The following is a 10,510-nucleotide window of genomic DNA, read 5'->3' as shown; positions in this document are numbered from 1 at the left end:
CCCACATGCAATGTATGAGACCTGGGTTTGATCCCTGGGTTGGGAAGATCCCCTGGAGAAGGGAAAGGCTGCCCACTCCAGTATTCTGGCCTGGAGAAGTCCATGGACGGTATAGCCCGTGGGGTCACAAAGAGCTGGACACGACTGAGTGACTTTCTCTTTCACTTTGTTGTACTAGACAGGGCCTCTAGTGCAGTGTTGACTGCGAGTGGTGGAAACAGACACTTGGGCCGGTTCCTGATGGTGGAGGAGCAGGTGGTGCTCCATTGTTTAACGTGACGTGAGATGATGACTTGTCGCTGATCTTGGTTGAATTGCGGTGCTCCCTGCTTCCCTTCGTTCTTTCAGAGCTCTTCATCATGAATAGGTGTAGAATTGTGTCAAATGCTTTTTCTCCATCTATAGAGGTAACTGCATGGCTTTTCTTCTTTCTTTCATGTGGTGAATTGTGTTGATTGATTTTTAAATGTTATGTTAAGCTTGAATTTTTTAGACAACTTTATGTGGTCAAAATATATTTTCTTCTTGTTGCTTGATTTAACTTTTACTAGGTTTTTTTTTTATTTTAATTCTCATCCTTTTTTTCATGATGGATTTTGGTAATTTTCTTTTCTTACAATGTTTTTGTCTGGGTTTGGTACCTTGGTATCAAAATACTTCTAGTATCACGATATGTGTTGAGAGGTATTCCACCCCCTTCTCTATTTTCTGAAAGATTTTGTGTATTACTATTATCTTCTTAAAATGTTGATAAATTTTATGACTGAAGTCATATGGGCCAATAATTTTCTTTATGGGAAGATTTTAAATTATAATTGTAATTTTTAGGTAGACCTAGAACTACTCAAGATTTTCTATGCTTCTTAAGTTTGACATCTTTTGAGAAATGGCTCCCTTTTATCTAAGTGGTTGAGTGTTAGCATACATCGCTTTGCCATCTTTCCTTATCATCTTTTCAATGTTTGTGGGATCTGTGGTGATTAGCGAAATGCCTTCGTTGGTTCTTGGTAGTGGTGTGTTGTATCTTCTCTTTTTCCCTTGTTTAGATCACTGGAGATTTATGAATTGTACTGATTTTTTTCAAAGAATGAGTTTTTGGTTTCTTTGATTTTTTTCGAAGAATGAGAAATTGCTTTTTCTTTACAGTTAGTCCATTTTATATTTCATTGACTTCAGCGCTGGTCTTTATTATTTTCTTCCTTCTCTTATTTTCTTAATGTTTAGCTTCTGAATATGGAGGCTTAGACCCTTTTAGACTTTTCATCTTTTCTAACACAAGCATTTAACGCTATAAATTTCCCACAAAACATTGCTTTTTGCTGAAGCCTGAAAAAAAGTTTTATTTTTGTTTACTTAAAAATACTTTCTAATTTTTCTTTCTTCTTGCTGTCTTCTTGGATCATTTAGTCATTTAAACATATTTTGCTTACTTTCCAAATACTTATAATTTCATAAATGTATTCTTATTATTTCTAATATAATATCATGTCAAATGATGTATAATTTCATCCTTGCCCAACTTATTGAAACATCTCATGGTCTATTATTTGGTCTATATGGGGGGCGGATTTTAGTCTCTCTCAAAAGGTTATAAATTCACTCAAACAGTTATAAAGACCTTAGGCTCACTCTAAAGGCTGTTGTAAGGTGGGGTAGTCTATGAAAGTCCATCTGTTAAAGTTGGTTGACTGTGTTGTTCAGGTCACCTGTGCTCCTAACAATTCTCTATCTGCTTGTTCTGTCACATGCTGGGAAAGGAATGTTAACACTGTCAGCTGTATTTGTCTGTTTCTTCACCACTTTATCACTTTTTTTGCCTCCTGTGTTTCAGCACATTAGTATTAGGTGCATACGCATCTGGTATTGTTATATACTTGCGATTAATCAGCAGTTTTGCCATCATGTAATATCTCTCTACATGCATAGCAACAGTCCTGGTCCTACAGTGTGCAGTGTCTGACACCAAGGTCATCGTTTCAGCTTCCTTATGATTAGTGTTTGCATTGTATGTTCTTTCTCACTATTTTCTTTTTTAAAAAATATTTCTATTTTATGTTGGAGTATAGCCGATTAACAGCATTGTGATAGTTTCAGGTGGACAGCGAAGGGATGCAATTATATATACACGTTTTCATTCTCCCAAACTTCCCTCCCAGCCAGGCTGCCACATAACGTTCAATTCTCCCAAACTTCCCTCCCAGCCAGGCTGTCACGTAACGTTCAGCAGGGCTCCCTGTACTGCGCAGTAGGGCCTTGCTGGCTGTCCATTTTAACACTTTCTTTTATTTTAATTTAGCTGTGTTTCTGTATTTGAAGCTTATTTCTTGTAGACAGTACATGGTTGGGTCTTGTTTTTCTATCAGGTCTAACAATCTCTACCATTTAACTGGTGTTTTTAGATCTCTTATATTTAATGTAACTATTGTTATAATTTGGATTAAGTCTCAGTTCAGTTCATTTCAGTCACTCTTTGTGACCCCATGGACTGCAGCACGCCAGGTTTCACTGTCCAGCCCCAACTAGGAGCTTACTCAAACTCCTGTGCATTGACTCAGTGATGCCATCCAACCATCTCATCCTCTGTCACCCCCTTCTCCTCCACCTTCAATCTTTCCCAGCATCAGGGTCTTTTCCAATGAGTCAGTTCTTTGCATCAGATGGCCAAAGTATTGGAGTTTCAACTTCAGCATCAGTCCTTCCAATGAATAGTCAGGACTGATTTCCTTTAAGATGAACTAGTTGGATCTGATTGCTATTTGATCCATCTTTTCTCTTTCTTTGTTTATTCTTTTCTGCCTTCTTAGGGAAGGCAGATTTTTAAAATTATTAGTCTACTTTATCTCATTATTGGCTCATTAAACATACATCTTTAAAATTACATGTTTTTACTGGTCTCTTGAGTTTACAATATTTGATATTAGTTCAATAAAATATGCTTTTAAGTTTTATATCTAATATAATATAAGAATCTTATAAGAATGTGCTTCCATTTTACAATGATATATATTTTATTCACCTATGATATAAACCTCACAAAATCTAATTACATTTTACTTTAGTGAGTTATCCTTAAAAGAATTCAAGATTGAGAATATTTCAATGCTTATCTACACATTTACCACTTCTGTAGTTATAGTTAGAAATGAACATGAAATAATAGACTGGTTCCAAATTGGGAAAGGAGTATGTCAAGGCTGTATATTGTCACCCTGCTCGTTTAACTTATATGCAGAGTACATCATGCAAAATGCCAGGCTAGATGAAGAACAAGCTGGAATCAAGATTGCCGGGAGAAATATCCATAACCTCAGATATGCAGATGACACCACCCTTATGGTGGAAAGCGAGGAAGAACTGAAGAGCCTCTTGATAAAAGTGAAAGAGGAGAGTGAAAAAGTTGGCTTAAAGCTCAACATTCAGAAAACTAAGATCATGGCATCCAGTCCCATCACTTCATGGCAAATAGATGGTGAAACAGTGGAAACAGTGACAGACTATTTTGGGGGGCTCCAAAATCACTGCAGATGGTGACTGCAGCCATGAAATTAAAAAACACTTGCTCCTTGGAAGAAAAGCTATGGCCAACCTAGACAACATATTAAAAAGCAGAGACATTACTTTGCCAACAAAGGTCTGTCTAGTCAAAGCTATGGTTTTTCCAGTAGTCATGTATGAATGTGAGAGTTGGACTATAAAGAAAGCTGAGCACCAAAGAATTGATGTTTTTGAACTATGGTGTTGGAGAAGACTCTTGAGAGTCCCTTGGACTGCAAGGAGATTCAACCAGTCCATCCTAAAGGAAACCAGTCCTGAATATTCACTAGAAGAATTGATGCTGAAGCTGAAAGTCCAATCCTTTGGCTACCTGATGCGAAGAACCGACTCATTGGAAAAGATCCTGATGCTGGGAAAGATTGAAGGTAGGGGGAAAAGGGGACAACAGAAAATGAGATGGCTGGATGGCATCACTGACTTGATGGACATGAGTCTGAGCAACCTCAGGGAGCTGGTTATGGACAGAGAAGCCTGGCGTACTGCAGTCCAGTGAGTTAGTTCTTTGCATCAGGTGGCCAAAGCCACCTTCAGCTTCAGCATCAGTCCTTCCAATGAATATGAGAATCAGTTCAGTTCAGTCACTCAGTCATGTCTGACTCCCTGCGACCCCATGAATTGCAGCACGCCAGGCCTCCCTGTCCATCACCAATTCCCAGAGTTCACTCAGACTCACGTCCATAGACTCAGTGATGCCATCCAGCCATCTCATCCTCTTTCGTCCCCTTCTCCTCCTGCCCCCAATCCCTCCTAGCATCAGAGTCTTTTCCAATGAGTCAACTCTTCGCATGAGGTGGCCAAAGTACTGGAGTTTCACCTTTAGCATCATTCCTTCCAAAGAAATCCCAGGGCTGATCTCCTTCAGAATGGACTGGTTGGATCTCCTTGCAGTCCAAGGGACTCTCAAGAGTCTTCTGCAACACCACAGTTCAAAAGCATCAGTTCTTCGGCTCTCAGCCTTCTTTCCTCTTATAATTTAAAATTACACAGAAATGCTAGATTGTAAATGTGGTTTCTTCAGCTCCACCAGAAGTACATCCGAGTCTGGTAATGATGATGACAACGATGATGCAGAGGATCTGATCAGTGAATCAATTAATAAAATGCAGATTTATTTATCTCTGTTATTCCTCCTGGCCTCAGGTTTAGGAATGACTGTTAATCTTATTTGTCTATTTCATTCAAGTTTTCAAATCTGGTTTAGGAAGTAGTCTAACCTAAGCAGGAAAGGGGGCTTCCAGTGGCACTAGTTGTAAAGAAACTGCCGGACAATGCAGGGGATATAAGAGACCTGGGTTCGATCCCTGGGTTGGGAGGATCCTGTGAAGGAGGGCTTGGTAACCCACCCCAGTATTCTTGTCTAGAGAATTCCATGGACAGAGGAGCCTGGCTGGCTACAGCCCAGGGGTCACAAAGAGTCCGACATGACTGAGATGACTGAGCACGCAAGCAGGAGAAGAAAGCATGAAAGGAGAGAATGTTATCTGGCACGTAGATATTTTCTTTGTTGAGTATTAAGTTATTAAATACAAGTAAATAATTGTCATTAGCCTGAATGAGGATGCTGAAAGTTCATTAATAAATTAGACTTGGAGAAAATCATTTCTGGAAAAGAGGGACTAATATTTATAAAACTGCATAAATTTCTTCTGTTAAAGTCATAGTTTAACCCTCTTGACAGATCTTGAGATCCTGTCTGCCATGGAAAAAATATATCTGATAAAGATGAAAATTCTCAAAATATCAGTCTCTTAGCAACCACCTACATTTAAAGAGTTCACTTTCTTACCACCCTTTGAGAAGTGTATTAATGATTAAATGGTTCCTGAGAGAAAGCTATTGAGCACCATCGGATTGAGGGGTGTGGTCCCATGAGAGGCTCACCTGATTGATGGTCTCAGCCTCAAGTGATGTCACTTGGCAGCAATTCTGATGCTGGGTCCACCTTCCGGTCTCAGGGTCTGAGATGGCTTTCAGTGAGCTTTGGGCTTCCCTGGTGGCTCAGACAGTGCAGAATCTGCCTGCAGTGTGGGAGACTCAGGTTCAAACCCTGAGTCAGGAAGATCCCTTGGAGAAGGGAATGGCTGCCCACCCCAGCATTCTTGCCTGGAAAATCCCATGGACAAAACAGCCAGTCAGGCTACAGTCCATGGGGTCACAAGAGTTGGACCTGACCGAGTGATTAACACTTCAGTTCAGTGCACTTTGGGTGACTTTCTCGGAGTGAGTCTCATTTGTAACCCATTTGACAATGTGAAATACAGTATTAAGTGAGAACAACTGTGACGTTTCTGAGAATTGATATTCAGCTCTTTACAATCCAAATATTTATTTTTGGTTCTGAACCAAGCAGAAAACAAGAGCTCGGATACTCATGTCTGTGAAAGAAAAGTTATAGTCAGTGAATGGAATAATTTCACGATTGCGGTTCTACTCCCAGCCCTTAGTCCAAATAAGCGCCTGATCTGAAAGAGATTCTCCAGGTGAGAACTGAGAGAGATGGTGCTTTACGGAGGACATCACATGAGCTGGCAGATTATCCTCAGAGTAAACGTTTCTAATGGGACACATTGCTTCAGACTCAGTGTCATCTGTCACTCGTCTCAGATTTGGATTGTCCCTGGAATAATAAAGAAGCCCTCTGTCATTGTCTGACATCATGTGAGGCAGTGGTTTCTCCGTTTGCTCCACCAGCTTCTCTGAGGGCTCAGCTGAGCAGCTGCAGGCAGGTAGGAGCTGGGATCACCCCGCAGGTGGAGGGAGGTAGGAAACCTGCTTTATGGAGACCTCTGCTCTGTGTCGACATTCCTCGTGGTTCACCACTTCCTCTGGAATGACCTCTTATCTGTGATGGCAACAAACTCCCCCCAGCAGAGAGTCAACACCCACGCGGAGCCTTCCTTAACAAGGAGTGGACCCTAAGATCACATTTGCTAGGAAAACATACAGGACATTTATTTAGATTTCTTTAAAATTCACTTTATTGGCATATGGTTGTTCACAATAGTCTCTTATGATCCTTCATACTTCGGTGTTGCCTGTTGTAACTTCTCCTTTTTCCCTTCTAATGTAATTATAAATAAATTTTATAAAAGCAACTTCACTAAGTCTCCTCGGTGATGAATTATGAGCCCCTAAATGAGGGTATGTGCAAAAATTATATAGGCCTTTTGATGAGATATAAATCTCCAGCAAATCAGCCACAATGAGGATTCTTCCACAGCCAGATCTTACCTTAGTTCTTGTTTATAAATACGTGGCAACTAGACCTGACCTTGGACACTGTGAGGACCTGTCAGACAGAGTTGAGTAGGGGCCTTAATCTGGGTGCATCTTCAAAGGTGGGGATAATGAGTTTGGGGACATTTAAGCTACTGAGGAAGGGAATGCCATTATTATAAAATGAAATATGGCCATTTCCCCTTAAACTGACACAAGGTAAGATTTACCCTAAAATAAACTTATTTGGGGTCCCTTCAGGTTTTTTTTTTTTAATTCAAGTATCAATCAGTAAGGAATTTCTTTATGGAACTCTCCTGTGTAAATCTATCGCACTGAGGAAGCCGTTACACTGAGCTTAAATTCTAGGGATGTTGTTCAGGTTTGCTGGGGCCGCGCTGACAGAGTGTTGCGGACGGGGGCCTTCAGCCACAGAGCTGTGTCATCTCATAGCTCTAGACGCTGCCCGTCCCTCATCAAGCTCCCAGCAGCAGCGGTTTCCGGGGACGAACCACTCTCGGGGTCGCAGGTGGCCTTCGCAGCATCTTTTCCTCCTGTTGGGAAACCAGTCCTAGAGAGCTGGGCTCACCCTTCTGACCTCATTTAACCTTCACCTGTTTACAAAGGACCATCTCCAAACAGCCACATTCCAAGGTGCTGGGGCTGGAGTTTCAGTTTTGAATCTGGGAAAACACAGTTCAGTCTGTAATGGACAACGGGAGATCGAAATGGTTTATCCTAGCGAGGACAAAGTAACTTAAGTCCCCAAACCAGGGTTGACCATTCCTGAGACATGATTGTGTTTGAGGGGTTTTGTGTTTTCTGCTCTCCAGCAGACAGGACTCCCTGAGTCTTAGTGTGTCTGGGGAAAGACCCGCCTCTGGGGGACCTGGGTTCACACGACTCCCTCCAACTCCTGGGAAACAGAGTCTGAGGGACTTAGCATCAAGGGTCTCCTACTGGGCCAATGGTGATCAGAAAAGACTTGTCAAAACCTGGAATAGATGTCTTGGGAGAGAATGTTACGGGTGACAAAGGTGTGACGGAGTGATAGATCCTCCACGTGGAGGGGCTGCTGCCTGAACGTCACCACTGGAAAACTTCAGGCCCCAAGAACGAATGAATGAATGAATGACCAACTCAATCAATCAAACAGCTAGGCTCACGTGTGGAAGCTGTTGAAAGCTGCCGTGTGCATTTTTACTTTGCAGTGCTGGTAATTGCTTCCTTTCTGTGCCCATGGCTATGATAGATTTTTTTCCCCCCATAATTATAATTTCAGCAAATTTTTACAATTGTAAAATACTGCATTTTTAAAGAAATCCAACTGTCATTCCCCATTGAGCAGAGCTTCATTTTATGCTGTTCATTCGGTTGTCTTCCTCAGTCTGGGCACCCAGCTCCAAGAACTCTTTACAGGGGCAGATTTATGATGGATGCCATCTGGTCTGATAGAAGGAAACAGATATTGATTTTTAATATTTTCTCCCAACTTGTTTACTCTAGGATAATACAGCAGCTGTGTGGCAGCTTGTCTCCGAGTGGAAAGGATTATTACCACTGCCTTTTGATGAGATAAATTACCTAGGATGACTTGAATGGCTAAAGGGTATACTTTGATGTTATGTCGCTTCATTTACCCTTATGACTAAATGATTATTGATTTTATATTTTTAAGCTCTTGAAACGTGAAAATAAGTTGGTGGAGGAGCCTTGCTGTGTTCGTTTTATTAATTTATTTCTGCAGGGCATAATTCACTTTGGACCAGGTTGTGAAGGTTTTGGGTTCATGACCGGCTGTAGATACAGTTGCAAAGAAATGGCTTATTTATATAGTCATTGGAAGTAGTCCCAAAATCAATACAGTCTGGGATTGGATGATTAAACTCAGTCCCTTTGTGGGATTCATTCCCGTGGCCGCTGCCCCAATCATCTTGACCACAGCAGATCCATGGGATCAAGTCTACAAACAGCAAGTTTGTTTAAGCTGAAATTTTTTTTTTTTTTGCCCATTTTTTTTTTATCTGCTATGTTCATTCAATGGCATTTTAACGGCCTGGAAAAAAAGGAGTTGATTGCTTATGCTTACTTCAATTAAATCAGGAATCTGCATTCAAAGGGGCACCTCCCAGGCCTTCTAGAATGTCCGTGGGTGGATTGGGTGCACTTGGATCAGAGGTGGGGGCCGTGCTGTATATAGTCTGAGGTGCTTCTGCGGCTCAGGGGTCTGAGGTGTGTGCTAAACCTTCGGCTGCTTGGCCGGCTCGGGACGCCCAGGTGCCTCTCTGTGCCCGGCGGGTGCCGGCATCTTTCTGGGAAGAGTCGCCTGTGTTGCTGCCCTCTGACGTGCCAGCGCTGGTCTGTGTCTGTCTGCAGTGTGCCCGTATCAGTCCCTTTTATGTCTATTACTCCCTGGTCAAGTGCAAAAACTCTATAGAAAATCAGATTGTTTTTTGTTTGTATTTTTCATAATTTTCCCGATACTTAGTTCCATAGGTTTTAACATAATTCGCCTCATTCCATCTGTTCCTTGTTAGTATTAACATCTGATTTGATTTTGAGCCTTACATCATCTCTGACTTCGAGTTTCACGTTTGGAATTAGGGATCTGAATTTTTTAAGGTGATCTTCTCTGCTTGCCACACACTCTGTGACAAGAGAAGCCCCGGCCTCTGTGAGGGAAATGCAAGTAAGAGGGACCCACTTTCTAGGAAGAATTTCATTCATTTACGCAGACCGTCTAAACCCCAGAGGGAACCAGCGTCTGGGATTCACGGTGGTTATGGGGGCCCCAACTTTTTCTTAGTTTCAGCAGAGTCCTCGGCCTGGGACTTCACCCCCTGCCGCCCAACCCCACTCAGCTGTGGTGGAGAAGAGATAGACTGTGAAACTCACTACTGCGTCTTGTCCTGGGATGGCATTTTAAAAGCCAACATTTTATATACCAGTTGCATTCGGTAATATTACTCTTTGCCTCGGAAATTTATTTCAGATCAAGCCAACGCTCGGAGAACTTCAAATCTGCCAACAGAGACGACCCCTCTGTCCTCGGAGGAGAAGCAAATACAAGGCATTTCCTTCCGAAGACAGGACTCCTCACTGCTGTTAGTCATGGGGGCACATTTTACAGAGTTAAAAAAAAAAAGGTGTAAAACACTTTTCCTTACTTTAGTTGGTCCGTGTGTATGTATAATTAATATGTAGTAAATTATGTGGCTCCAGCTTAAAGCTTGTTTAAATGCATAGAATTTGAAGTCGAATGAAGAAATAAAATAACTTTCAGAGCAGTGTAATGTAATATGTTGATCAATTTTATAGGGGAGTGGTGAATATTTAATTAATCACCTCGTGACAATTATTCACACCGGTCGGAATCAAGGTCTCCATTAAAGCCGAAGAATGGCTTCATTACAAATGACCCATAAAAGTGTCAAGTGCTGGCTGCGAAGACAAGTAATTTCCTTTCCCTTTAAAACCATTAGATGGAATGATGGGGGTGGGGCAGGTGATGAAGTGCGTAATCGTGTGATTACAAAGAAAAGCTTGAACAGTAAATTTGACAGCTAGGGTGGAGAGGGGAGCGGAGAAGGGCTGTAACGCGGCCTCTGTCTGTGCCCCTTCCCAGACCTTTCAATTTCATAAGACGAGGGGAGTGGCAGCCTCCTATTTTTGCGGACTTTGCTCTCGATGCAGCGGTGTTTGCCCAGGATGTTGGCGTGCCAAGCCATCAGCGACGCTG

At 41.9% G+C, this 10,510-nt stretch overlaps 1 long non-coding RNA gene across 1 annotated transcript; it reads left to right on the top strand.

Moving 5' to 3' along the window:
* Nucleotides 1–8,974: 8,974 nt before the first annotated feature.
* Nucleotides 8,975–10,049, top strand: LOC129632913 (uncharacterized). Its single transcript, XR_008704747.1, has 2 exons — nucleotides 8,975–9,129; nucleotides 9,764–10,049. It is a non-coding gene; the product is annotated as an uncharacterized LOC129632913 (long non-coding RNA).
* The last annotated feature ends 461 nt before the right edge of the window (nucleotides 10,050–10,510 follow it).

Source organism: Bubalus kerabau, chromosome 18 (assembly GCF_029407905.1).
Source record: "Bubalus kerabau isolate K-KA32 ecotype Philippines breed swamp buffalo chromosome 18, PCC_UOA_SB_1v2, whole genome shotgun sequence".
Classification (NCBI taxonomy): Eukaryota; Metazoa; Chordata; class Mammalia; order Artiodactyla; family Bovidae; genus Bubalus; species Bubalus kerabau.
The sequence above is the reverse complement of the archived record's forward strand: the minus strand, read 5'-3'. Positions and strand labels throughout refer to the sequence as shown.